The sequence below is a fragment of the Rattus norvegicus genome, chromosome 9, assembly GCF_021556685.1.
Source record: "Rattus norvegicus strain SHRSP/BbbUtx chromosome 9, alternate assembly SHRSP_T2T, whole genome shotgun sequence".
In the NCBI taxonomy this organism is placed as follows: Eukaryota; Metazoa; Chordata; class Mammalia; order Rodentia; family Muridae; genus Rattus; species Rattus norvegicus.
In genome coordinates this window covers 21,379,861-21,393,422 of record NC_141542.1, presented here as the reverse complement: position 1 = coordinate 21,393,422, position 13,562 = coordinate 21,379,861, and the positions used below count along the sequence as shown (strand labels likewise).

General features: G+C 40.8%; 1 protein-coding gene across 2 annotated transcripts in view; it reads left to right on the top strand.

The window, feature by feature from the left end:
* The window catches only part of LOC146768883 (uncharacterized), a 263,806-nt gene that overhangs the window by 137,638 nt on the left and 112,606 nt on the right, over positions 1–13,562 (top strand). The gene's annotated exons all lie outside the window — the stretch shown is intronic.

The window sequence follows — 13,562 nt, the reverse complement described above, 5'->3', positions numbered from 1 at the left end:
CTGTAGTACTCCATTGTGTAGATGTACCACACTTTCTGTTTCCATTCCTCTGTTGAAGGGCATCTGGGATCTTTTCATTTTATGACTATTATTAATAAGGCTGCTATGAACATAGTGGAGGGTGTGCGTTGTTGTATGTTGGAGCATCTTTTGGGTATATGTGCAAGAGAGGTATAGCTGGGCCTCAGCTAGTGCAATGTCTAATTTTCTGAAGAACCTCCAGACTGATATCCAGAATGGTTGTACCAGTCTGCAATCTCACCGACAATGGAGGAGTGTTCCTCCTTCTCAAATCCCTGCAAGTATCTTCTGTCACCTGAGTGTTTTATCTTAGCCATTCAGACTGGTGTGAGGAGGAATTTCGGGGTTTTTTAGATTTCCATTTCCCTTATAACTAAAGATGTTAAACATTTCTTTTGGTGCTTCTCAGCGACTCCATATTCCTCAGCTGTGAATTCTTTGTTCAGCTCTGAACCACAATTTTAAATAGGGTTATTAGTCTCCCTACAGTCCAACTGTCCAACTTCATGAGTTCTTTGTATATTTTGGATATAAGCCCGCTATCAGTTGTAGGATTGGTAAAGGTCTTTTCTCAATCTGTTGGTTTGTGTTTTGTCCTAACCACAGTGTCCTTTGCCTTACAGAAGCTTTGTACCTTTATGATGTCCCATTTGACTACTCTTGATCGTAGAGCGTAAGCCATTCATGTTTTGCTCAGGAAATTTTTTCCAGTGTCCTTGTGTTCAAGATGCTTCCCCACTTTTGCTTCTATAGATTGAGTGTATCTGGTTTGATGTAGAGGTCCTTGATCCACCTGGACATAAGCTTTGTCCAGGGCAATAAGAAGGGGATGATTTGGACTCTTCCATATGCTGACCTCCAGTGGAACCAGCACCATTTGCTGAAAATGCTATCTTTTTTCTACTGGATGCTTTTGTCTCCTTTGTCGAAAACCAAGTGACCATAGGTGTGCTGGTTCATTTCTGTGTCTGCAGTTCTATTCCACTGGTCTATCTTCCTGTCTCTGTACCAATACCATACAGTTTTTATCACTAATGCTCTGTAAACTGCTTGAGTTCATGGATGGTGATTCCCAGGGAAGTCCTTTTATTGTTGAGGATAGTTTTAGCTATCCTGCCTTACTTGTTATTCCAAATGAATTTGCAAATTATTTCTTCTAACCCTATGAACAATTGATTTGGCATTTTGATGGGGGTTGCTTTCAATCTGTAGGTCACTTTTGGAAAAATGGCCATTTTTACTATCTTCATCCTGTCAAGCCATGGGCATGGGAGATCTTTCCATCTTCTGAGACCTTCAATTTCTTTCTTCAGATACTGGAAGTTCTTGTCACACAAATCTTTCACTTGCTTCATAAAAGTCACACTGAGGTATTTTTATATAACTTGAGACTATTATGAAAGGTGTCATTTCCCTAATTTCTTTCTCAGCTTGTTTATCTTTTGTGTAGAGGAAGTCTACTGATTTGTTTGAGTTAATTTTATACCCAGCCACTTTGCTGAAGTTGTTTATCAGACTTAGGAGTTCTCTGGTGTAACTTTTGGGGTGTCTCATGTATACTATCCTATCCTCTGCAATAGTTATATTTTGACTTCTTCCTTTCCAATCTGTATCCCTTTGACCTCCTCCTGTTGTCTGATTGCTCTGGCTAATGCTGGGGACAACATACAATGACAGGGACTGCCAGCAGAGGGCCGAGATGGAGACATCTCAAAAGCCTGCAGCAGGTTCAGAGCTAAACAAAGACTTCACAGCTGAGGAATGCCAAATGGCTGAGAAACACCTAAAGAAATGTTCAACATTTTTAGTCATAAGGGAAATGCAAATCAAAACAACCCTGAGATTTCACCTCACACCAGTGAGAATAGCTAAGATCAAAAACTCAGGTGACAGCAGATGCTGGCGAGGATGCAGAGAAAGAGGAACACTCCTCCATTGTTGGTGGGATTGCAGACTGGTACAACCATTCTGGAAATCAGTCTGGAGGTTCCTCAGAAAATTGGACATTGAACTGCCTGAGGATCCAGCTATACCTCTCTTGGGCATATACCCAAAAGATGCCCCAACATATAAAAAAGTCACATGCTGCACTATGTTCATCGCAGCCTTATTTATAATAGCCAGAAGCTGGAAAGAACCCAGATGCCCTTCAACAGAGGAATGGATACAGAAAATGTGGTACATCTACACAATGGAATATTACTCAGCTATCAAAAACAATGACTTTATGAAATTCGTAGGCAAATGTTCGGAACTGGAAAATATCATCCTGAGTGAGGTAACCCAATCACAGAAAAACACACATGGTATGCACTCATTGATAAGTGGCTATTAGCCCAAATGCTCGAATTACCCTAGATGCCTAGAACAAATGAAACTGAAGACGGATGATCAAAATGTGAATGCTTCACACCTTCTTTAAAAGGGGAACAAGAATACCCTTGGCAGGGAATAGAGAGGCAAAGATTAAAACAGACACAGAAGGAACACCCATTCAGAGCCTGCCCCACATGTGGCCCATGCATATACAGCCATCCAATTAGACAAGATGGATGAAGCAAAGAAGTGCAGGCGGACAGGAGCAGGATGTAGATCTCTCCCGAGAGACACAGCAAGAATACAGCAAACACAGAGGCGTAGGCCAGCAGCAAACCACTGAATTGAGAATAGTACGCCCATTGAAGGAATCGGAGAAAGAAGTGGAAGAGCTTGAAGGGGCTCGAGACCCCATATGTACAACAATGCCAAGCAACCAGAGCTTCCAGGGACTAAGCCACTACCTAAAGACTATATACATGGACTGACCCTGGACACTGACCTCATAGGTAGCAATGAATAATCTAGTAAGAGAACCAGTGGAAGGGGAAGCCCTGGGTCCTGCTAAGACTGAACCACCAGTGAACTAGATTGTTGGGGGGAGGACAGCAAGGGGGGAGGATGGGGAGGGGAACACCCATTAAGAAGGGTATGGGGGAGGGGGAAGTTTGCCCGGAAACCGGGAAAGGGAATAACACTCGAAAAGTATATAAGAAATACTCAAGTTAATAAAAAAAAAAAAAGAAATGGTGGTTTTGCCTATATTGAATTCTGAGTTTCAAAATTATGGTTCATTTTTCTTTATTCCTTAATTAAGCTTTTTATTAAGTTTTTGATTCACCATTACTCCCTTAGATGCACAGTGCTAGGATCGTAGTAGGTGCTCAATAAATCTCTGACCATCGGGGCAGAGGAATGATAAGAAAGTATGTATTTTCTGTAAGTTCTGTCAGTTTCGGGAACAGGTGATTTTAGGCTTACCAGTCATAGCTTGGTCCCACACAAGACAACTTGACAGAATCCCCTTTCTGGCCATTAAGTTCAACTTATTTTTCTCTTAATCATTCTTGAAAATCATGGAAGTAATGTGGAAAATTGATTGTACCTGCAGTATAGCAAAAAAGGCCAGTCTAGATAGGTAAGCAGTTATGTTTGTCCATGAGCTGACGTCTTAAAACATCTAGATTTTAGGAATTTGGTGTTGTGTTTTCCAAAGATACATCTTACAACATACAGATAACATCGTAATAGAATAAAGGAATCCTTTGATTTAGCACCAAATTCCATAAAGCAATGACTACTGCACAGCTCTCTTGGCCATATGAATTACAGAAATTATATTTCACTTTTTTAAAGAAAGAACAAAAGTACTTAAGGTTGAAAAAAGCCCATTGGAAAAGGTCCCTGTGGTTTTTCTCTTTGGTTTCTTGTGCTCTTTCTAGAGGACGACTTTAAGAAGTCAGGGTAGTCAGGTTGTCATTGTGGTCAGGCAGTCATGAGCAGATGGTTAAGCGATGTGCTAGGGCCCCATAGGCCAATGAGCCAAGCTGAAGAGGACAGGCTAGACAGTGAGCCTGACTGAAGAGCAGAGGCTAGCCAGTGAGCCTGACTGAAGAGCAGAGGCTAGCCAGTGAGCCAGTCTGAAGAGCAGAGGCTAGCCAGTGAGCCTGAATGAAGAGCAGAGGCTAGCCACTGAGCCAGGCTGAAGAGCAGAGGCTAGCCAGTGAACCTGACTGAAGAGCAGAGGCTAGCCAGTGAGCCCAGCTGAAGAGGAGAGGCTAGCCAGTGAGCCTGACTGAAGAGCAGAGGCTAGCCAGTGAGCCTGAATGACGAGCAGAGTCTAGCCAGTGAGCCTGACTGAAGAGCAGAGGCTAGCCAGTGAGCCAGGCTGAAGGCTGAAGAGCAGTGATTTTAACCTTTATTTCTAAGTTCTTCAGTTTTCCTAAAATTTCTACAAAAGTTTGCCTCCATAAAGTTTAGCTTTAAAGGTTCTCCTTGCTCTCTTCTTATCTCCTTTCCTCTTGCTCTTATCACACAATGATTTCCTTACTCTCAATGCCTTACTCTCAACGCTATGCCTTTACTTCTAAGTTCTTCTTCAGTTCTGTTCTGTTCTGTTCAGTTCTGTCTAAAAAGCTTTCTCTCTCTTTGTCCGCAGCATTTGTATATCTTTCTGAACACAGCATCACATGGTGAAAAGTTCACCACAAGTTTGCACAGGAATTCAAATCATAAGTTGGATAATCAGTTTACGACAGAGAATGTTTACATGCATATCTGTGAAGAGTAATCATCAGGATAAACTGTCACCATCTGTTACTGGCTCTGCAAGTTCATGGAGAGTAAAAGCTGTAATTTTTATGAGAAAAGAATAAGTGAAATTACTTATAGGCAAATCCAGTCAATTATTTATGTTCAGTCCTTTCACCTATAGTAAATCATTGGTTCTCTTTTTATGAACCTTGTTTAATTGGTTAATACCCTCTTAGAATGGGCTCTAATTTGTAGATGCCTGCTTGGTATTGCAGAAGCAATTCACTCATGACACTTTAAGAATGGCAGGGTTCTCAATGCAATTTTGATTACCAGAAAGAACACAATAGCAGTCCTAATATAAAAGCTTAAAATTACTAATCTAATTTTAAGAATTCTTATAGAACCATCATTAGGAATTAAGAAATCATCTATTTGTCTATACATCATCACTCCAAGACAATACATCTTCGTTGCTCTGTGGTGATCTGCTCAAAAGAGTGGGGTAAAGAGCATGGCAAATACAGAGGCAGATGCTTGAGGCCAACCATTCAGCTGAGAGCAGGGTCCCCAATGGAGGAGTAAGAGAAAGGATTGAGGGAGCTGAAGGGGTGTACAGCCCCATTAGAACAACACTAAGAAACACCCAGAGCTCCCAGGGCCAAAACCACCATCGAAAGAGTACACATGGACAGACCCATGGCTACAGCTGCATATGTAGAAGAGGATGGCCTTCTTGGGCACAAATGGGAGGAGAAGCCCTTGGTCTTGTCAAGGCTTGATGCCCCAGAGTAGGGGAAACCAGAACAGGGAGGCAGGTAGACCTGGATGTTTGGGTGGGTGTGGTAAGACCTTCATAGTAGAAGGGGGAGGCATGTTATAAGGGGTTTTTTGGATGGGAAACCAGTAAAAGGGATAACATTGGAAATGTAACAAAAGCCCTCTCTGGATGGACAGAGGCTAAGGTGCTCTGAGCCCCTACTTCCCTGCTCCCTTTGATCGCAACTGTGGTGCATGGTGTCAGCCTGGGACACTCCATGGTCTGCTGCTGGCACTGGTCCTGGCGTTCAGGGCCAAGAGCATGATGAGCAAGGAGCACATGGTTTGTCCCGATTCAGAGCAGGGCCAGTGGCCACCAGATGACAAGCACAGCATCATGTACGATCATGAGGTCTTCCTGGGCAAGGAGGACTCCGAGACCTTTGATAGCTAAGCCTGGACGAGAGCAGGAGAGGCTGGGGAAAATTGTTGACCCAATTGACAGTGATGGACGTGGCCTTGTTACTACTGAAGACCTGAAAGTTTGGACCAAACAGGTACAGAAAAGATACATCTACCATAATGTGACTAAACTCTGGAAGGATTATGATAGCGACATAGAGGAAAAGATCTCCTTGGAAGAATAGAGGCAGGCCACCTATGGCTACTACCTGGGAAACCTTGCTGAATTCCAAGAGAGCTCTGATCATCACAACTTTAAAAAGATGCCTCCACGAGATGAGAGGAGGTTTAAGGCCTTGACGGTGACCTGACAGCTACTCAGGTCGGGTTCATTGCTGTTCTACACTAAGAGGATTTAGAACATATGAGGAGATTGTAGTTCTGGAAACCCTGGAGGATATCGACAAGAACGGGGATGGTTTTGTGGACCAGGATGAGTACATTGTGGACATCTTTTTCTCACGAGGACAATTGCCCTGAGACAGACTGGGTTTTGTCTGGGGAGCAGTTCAATGATTTGCCAGATCTGAAGAAGGATGGGAAGCTGCTCTAGGATGAGATTCACCACTGGATCCTCCCTCAGGACTATGACCATTCACAGATTGAGGCCCAGCATCTGGTGTATGAGTCAGACAAAAACAAGCATGAGATACTGTCCAAGGAGGAGATTCTAGACAACTGGAACATGTTTGTGGGAAGCCAAGCCACCAATTATGTGGAAGATCTTATCAAAAATCATGATGAATTTTGAAAGACAGTCATCCTCATGTGGCCAATGGTCACAGCTTCCTGCGGATGTTCTGGGTTATTGCTATATTTGTAAAGTATATAGCAGTTGTGTCCCTAAACAATGAGAAACCTTTCTAAAGCTCAAAAAAATCATACATTGCACCAAACAATAATAGTAGGAGATTTAAACACCCCACTTTCATCAGTGGACAGATCAGGGAAACAGAAATTAAACAGAGACATAGAAAGACTAAGAGAAGTTATGAAACAAATGGATTTAACATATATTTATAGAACATTCCACCCTAAAATCAAAGGATATACCTTCTTCTCAGCATCTCATGGTACCTTCTCCAAAATTGACCATATAATCGGTCACAAAACAGTCCTCTACAGGTACAGGAAGATAGAAATAATCCCATGCATCCTTTCAAAAAACCACGCACTAAGGCTGCTGATCAATAACAACAAAAAGTACAGAAAGCCCACATATACATGGAAGTTGAAGTCAATGACAACTTGGTCATTGGAGACATAAGAAAGAAATTAAAGATTTCTTAGAATTTAATGAAAATGAAGGTACAACATACCCAATCTTATAGGACACAATAAAAGCAACACTAAGAGGAAAACTCACAGCTCTGAGTGCCTGCAAAAAGAAACAGGAGAGAGCATATGTCAGCAGCTTGACAGCACACCTCAAAGCTCTAGAAAAAAAATTGAGTAGAAGGCAGGATATAATCAAACTCAGGGCTGAAATCAAACAAGAAGAAACAAAACTGAGAATCAAAAGAATCAGCAAACCCAGGAGCTGGTTCTTTGTGAAAATCAACAAGATAAATAAACACTTAGCCATACTAACCAGAGGTCACAGAGAGTGTATACAAATTAATAAAATCAGAAATAAAAGGGAGACATACAACAAAATCTGAAGAAATTAAAAAGATCATCAGATCCTACTACAAAACATATATTCAACAAAACTGGAAAATGTGGAGGAAATGGACAATTTTCTATACAGATACAAGGTACCACAGTTAAATCAGGAACAAATGAACCATCTAAACAACCCCATAACTCATAAAGAAATAGAAACTGTTATTAAACATCTTCCATCCAAAAAGAGCCCAGGACCAGATGGATTTAGTGCAGAATTCTATCAGATCTTCATAGAAGACTTCATACCAATACTGTCCAAACTATTCCACAAAATAGAAACAGACAGAGCACTACCAAATGCCTTCTATGAATCCACAATTACTCTTATACCTAAACCCCACAAAGATACAACAAAGATAGAGAAATTCATACCTATTTGATTTATGAATATTAATGCAAAAATGCTCAATAAAATTCCTGCAAACTGAATCCAAGAACACATCCAAACAATCATCCATCATGGTCAAGTAGGCCTCATGGCAAGGATGCAGGGATGGTTTAATATACGGAAGTCCATCAACGAAATTCATCATATAAACAAAGTCAAAACTACATGGTCATTTCATTAGATGCTGAGAAATCATTTGACAAAATTCAATACCCTTTCATTAATAAAGTCCTGGAAAGATCAGGAATTCAAGGCCCATATCTAAATATAGGAAAAGGCACAATACAACCAACCAGTAGGTAATATCAAACTAAACTGAGAAAATTGAAGGAATCCCACTAAAACCAGGGACTAGACAAGGCTGCCCACTCTTTCCCTACTTTTTCAATATGGTACTTAACGTCCTAGCCATAGCAATCAAACAATGAAAGTAGGTCAAAGGGATAAAAATTAGAAGGGATGAAATCAAAACACTAATATTTGAAGATGATATGATAGTATACATAAGCAACACCAAAATCCTACCAGAGAACTACTTAACCTGATCAAAAACTTCAGCAAACTGTCCGAGTATAAAATTAACCCAAACAATTCAGTAGTCTTCCTCTACTCAAAGGGTAAACAGGCTGAGAAAGAAATTAAGGAAATGACAACCTTCACAATAGTCCCAAATAATATAAAATAACTTGCTGTTACTTGAACCAAGCAAGTAAAAACTCTGTATGACAAGAACTTCAAATCTCTGAAGAAATTGAAGAAGGTCTCAGAAGATGGAAAGATCTCCCATGCTCATAGATTGGCAGGATGAATATGGTAAAAAATGGCCATTTTGCCAAAAGGAATCTACAGATTCAATGCCATCACCAACAATATTCCTACTCAATTCTTTATAAAGGTAGAAAGTGCAATTTGCCGTCATTTGGTATAACATAAAACCCAGGATAGCAAAACTATACTCAACAATAAAAGAACTTCTGGGGGAATCACCATCTCTGACCTCAAGCAGTATTACAGAGCAATAGTTTGTATGGTATTGGCATACAGACAGGCAGATCAGGAGAACATAATTGAAGACACAGAAATGAACCCACACACCTATGGTCATTTGATCTTTGACAAAGGAGTTAAAACATCTAATGGAAGAAAGATAGCATTTTCAACAAATGGTGCTGGTTCAACTGGAGGTCAGCATGTAGAAGAATGCAAGTTGACCCATTCTTATTACCCTGTACAAAGCTTAAATCCAATTGGATCAAGGGCCTCCACATCAAACCAGATACACTAAAATTAATAGAAAAAAAGTAGGGAAGAGTCTCGAAAACATGAGCCCTAAGGAAAATTTCCTGAACAAATACCAATGGCTTATGCTTTAAGATCAAGAAACGACAAATGGGACCTCATAAAACTGAAAAGCTTCTGTAAGGCAAAGGACAGTGTCATTAGGACAAAAAGGCAACCAACAGATTGGGAAAAAATCTTTACCAATCCTGCTTCTGATGGAGGGTAATATCCAAAGTATACAGAAAACACAAGAAGTTAGAGTACAGAGAGCCAAACACCCCTGTTAATAAATGGGGTTCAGAGCTAAAGAAAACATTCTCAGCTGAGGAATATCGAATACCTAAAAAGCACCTAAAGAAATGCTCAACATCCTTAGTCATCAGGGAAATGCAAATCAAAACAACCCTAAGAATCCACCTCACACCAGTCAGGATGGCTAAGATCAAAAACTCAGGTGACAACAGAGGCTGGGGAGGACGTGGAGAAAGAGAAACACTCGTCCATTGTTGCTGGGACTGCAAACTGGTACAAGCACTCTGGAAATCAGTCTGAAGGTTCCTCAGAAAATTGGACATTGCACTACCTGAGCACACAGCTATACCTGTCCTGGGCATATACCCAAAAGATTCTCCAACATACAACAACACACATGCTGCACTAAGTTCATCGCAGCCTTATTCATAATAGCCAGAAGCTGGAATGAACCCAGATGCCCTTCAACAGAGGAATGGATTCGAAAAATGTGGTACATCTACACAATGGAGTACCACTCAGCTATCAAAAACAATGCTATGTTCAATTCATAGGCAAATGGAAAGAATTAGAAAATATCATCCACAGTGAGGTAATCCAATCACAGAAAAACACACTTGGTATGCTGTTGGGAGCGATGGCCTTGAATCCCTCCATTATTGATGTTATTATTATGGTGAGCATTAAGTATGACTGGGTTCATGGAAAATCCCCAGCCAGCTGCAGAAGACTAATACAAATGTGGTGGGCAAGATGAATAATCATATGATAACGTGTGACGTTAAGATACCCAAAGTCATGACCTGTAACCTTTCTGAAAAACCAACATCCTGCTGACTAATAGATATGACAAACCTGTGACCTTTCTGACATCCTGTCAACATCAGCCGATTCCCTGACCACACGAATATTGTGTCCTTGGCGTGGGTAAATGTTTCTTACTTCTCTCTTCTCTCTGTTACCCATTTTATGGTACAAATTCAGACTTGGGGAAAAATAAAATTGTCATCTTGATCAGACTCTTCTCTTGGAGTCCTTCTTCACGTCTCTTGTCCCTCATTCTCTTCCAGATTCTCAGCACCCCTCATTGACAGTATGCACTCATTGATAAGTGGATATTGACCAAAACCTCAAATTACCCAAGATGCAATCTACAGATCTCAGGAAACTCCAGAAGAAGGATGACCAAAGTGCAGATGCTCCCACTCCTTCTTAAAATGGGGAACAAAAATATCCATAGGAGGGGATATGGAGGACAAATCTAAAGCAGAGACCGAAGGAACAGCCATTCAGAGCCTGCCCCACATGTGGTCCATATATATACAGCCACCAAAACTAGGTAAGATTGATGAAGCTAAAAAGTGCTTACTGTAAGGGACCGGATATACATCTCCCCTGAGAGACACATCCAGAGCATGTCAAATAAAGAGGTCAGTGCTGGCAGTAAACTGCTGAACTGAGAACAGGACGCCCTTTATGGGAATTAGAGGAAGGATTCAAAGAGCTGAAGGGCTTGCAACCCCATAAGAACAGTCATGCCAACCAAATAAACCACTAGCAAAAGACTATATATGGACTGACCCAGGGGTCCAACTGCATATGTAGGAGAGAATAGCCTTGTTGGGGCACCTGTGGAAGGGGAAGCCCTTGTTTTTAACAAGGTTGGACACTCAGTGCAGGGGAATGTCCGGGAAGGGGTTTCTAAGTGGCGTGGATTGGGGGACCATACATATGGGAGAGGGCACGTGAGGGGGGCTTATGGACCAAAAGCTGGGAAAGGGAATAAGGTTTGAAATGTAAATAAAAAGTATATATCTATTAAAAAATAAAATTTAAAAATATGATAATACTACTAAGAAATAATCAAAAAAAGAAAATGTGAATAAGAAAGAAATTTTAGGATTTGGAAAAAGATGAATGCCAGGTATTTGAAAACTGTATGACCATGGTAAACACTTTAATATACTTTAATATATAAGTAATTTTTTTACATGTTAATGAACTGTATCTTTTTTTTTAAATAGTGAATGGAAATCCAGTCCCTTCCTGGCTGTGAGTCTAGGTATCCAGATGTAGTGGAATTCATTATTTGTTGAGTCCTTAACCTTTGAGTCTGCTTCTAACACAGCTTATGCCAAGGAAACTAGGCCAAGGTGATATCTAAGCCATTGACCAAACTATCTGGACTAACAATCACAGGTGAAATTCCACCTTGTAAATGGGAGGAGAGGAATAAAAGATATCTTTAAGGATTTAAAAAAAAAATGAAATGTACCCAAAAAATCCAATAAAAAAGTTTAAAATAGGGGTTGGGGATTTAGCTCAGCGGTAGAGTGCTTGCATAGCGAGCGCAAGGCCCTGGGTTCGATCCCCAGCTCCGGGAAAAAAAGAAAAAAAAATAAGGAAAAAAAAAGAAAAAGAAAAAAAAGTTTAAAATAAAAATAACTTAGGAAATACAAAATACTGGGGTGCTATTCCACAATCATGATGTGTTTATTCTGTGATAGCTTACAGGTTAATTTACTTCTCTATGACTGTTTTCTTATTTCAAAGTAAGAAATGGCATCATCTGTGGAGTGGATGGTGAGAACAAAAGCTTTGGCTAACTTGAATAATCGATCCCTCCCGAGCATGTGCTTAACATTCTAAGCACAGGGAAATTTCCTGAGGGGATTAAAGAACAAAATCCAAACATAAAACAGGAACAACAACGATTTAAAAACATTCTTCACGCTGGGTATGAAGGCATCTTACAACTTTAATCAGCTTTGTAGGTATTTCTAATATACACACAAGAAACAAAAATCCTATCACAGTCCTAGCAGTTGCATCCAACAAAGAGAGAGCTGTGAGGTAGTGCCTGCTACTTCTTTCCCCAGATACCCCTGGGCCTCAGGCCTGCACCCAGTGAGCTGGACCAAGAGCAGCCAGGTTGAAATTCCTGCTGCCATGGCAGGATTCTGCAGGAACATTTCCCTTTGACAACAAGGAACCTGTGTGGAGGAGACCTCTTGGTGAGTCCTCAAGGACTCTACGTTCCTATTCTACAGGGAGAAGCCCTGCCAGGTCTTTGGCAAGGCCAGCCAGTTGTTTGGGTAAGTCTCTGGTCCTGTGGCAGAGGGCGAGGAATGGCAGAAAGAATGGCAGCTCCACTGAGAGCAAAGGCTACCCCTTCTAGGCCTATGACCTCCTAATTAATTTATCTTTTCACCTGATGCCCTATTCACATTTTCTTACTATCATACAACTGTGATCTTGATGAGCAGCTGGGCTCTTGTTTTCTTAATTAGTTCTTTGTTGTCACGGACCTTTTTAACTTATTCTAGCCCCTGACACTTATTCATACCTTCTGTATGCAGTAGGACCCTTGATGGGCCTGCCATCTCAAAAATAGAAGCTTCGGTAATCCAAAAGATTGGACTCCAGTTTACCTCAGGCCAGGAAAGAAGTCAGCCACCATTAGTAAAAGAGCAAGGGAAAAATTACATAGGAAAAACAAGTGCCCTAATCAGAAGAGATCCTCAACTTCTAAGGGGTGTACATCTGCACCCCTTTCTTCTGAGCTTTGCATAGTGACGTTGTATAACTCCAGATGATAGTAAAAGACAGAGCTCTTCCCAGAAGGGTCATAAATGATTTTCACTCTTACATCTGTGAGGTTGGGTGGCATTATAGCACACATTCAGGTTGAATTATAACACCTAGGATAAGAATACAGAATCCATATATCACAATGCCAAATGGACTCCCTCCTGAACTTATGGACCCATTAAAATTGAGGTTCAACCTGAACTCAGGCCATTCCACTCCCTTCCCGTCCTCCTGATTCTTATGTTTGGTAGGAGTAAAGGATCATGGTGCAGCCCCCAATATTCTCATGCCTAGACCTGACTATTCAGGAAGAATGATAATGGAGAAGAGATGGCTATGTGGTTACAATGTAGTAACACAAGGTCCAGGTTGACATTTGCTCACTGATGTCCAATTTAATTGTCTTGTTATATTTGAGAAAGGGAAGGTATCTGAATAATATAAAAAATGAACAGAAATTTATTATTTTATATATGCCCTATAGTTGATCCCTATGCTCCCAAGGAAAAGCAGTTTTTATTGCAAAAAATAGGATTATAGACCATTGATTTTGTGAAATACATGGATATGT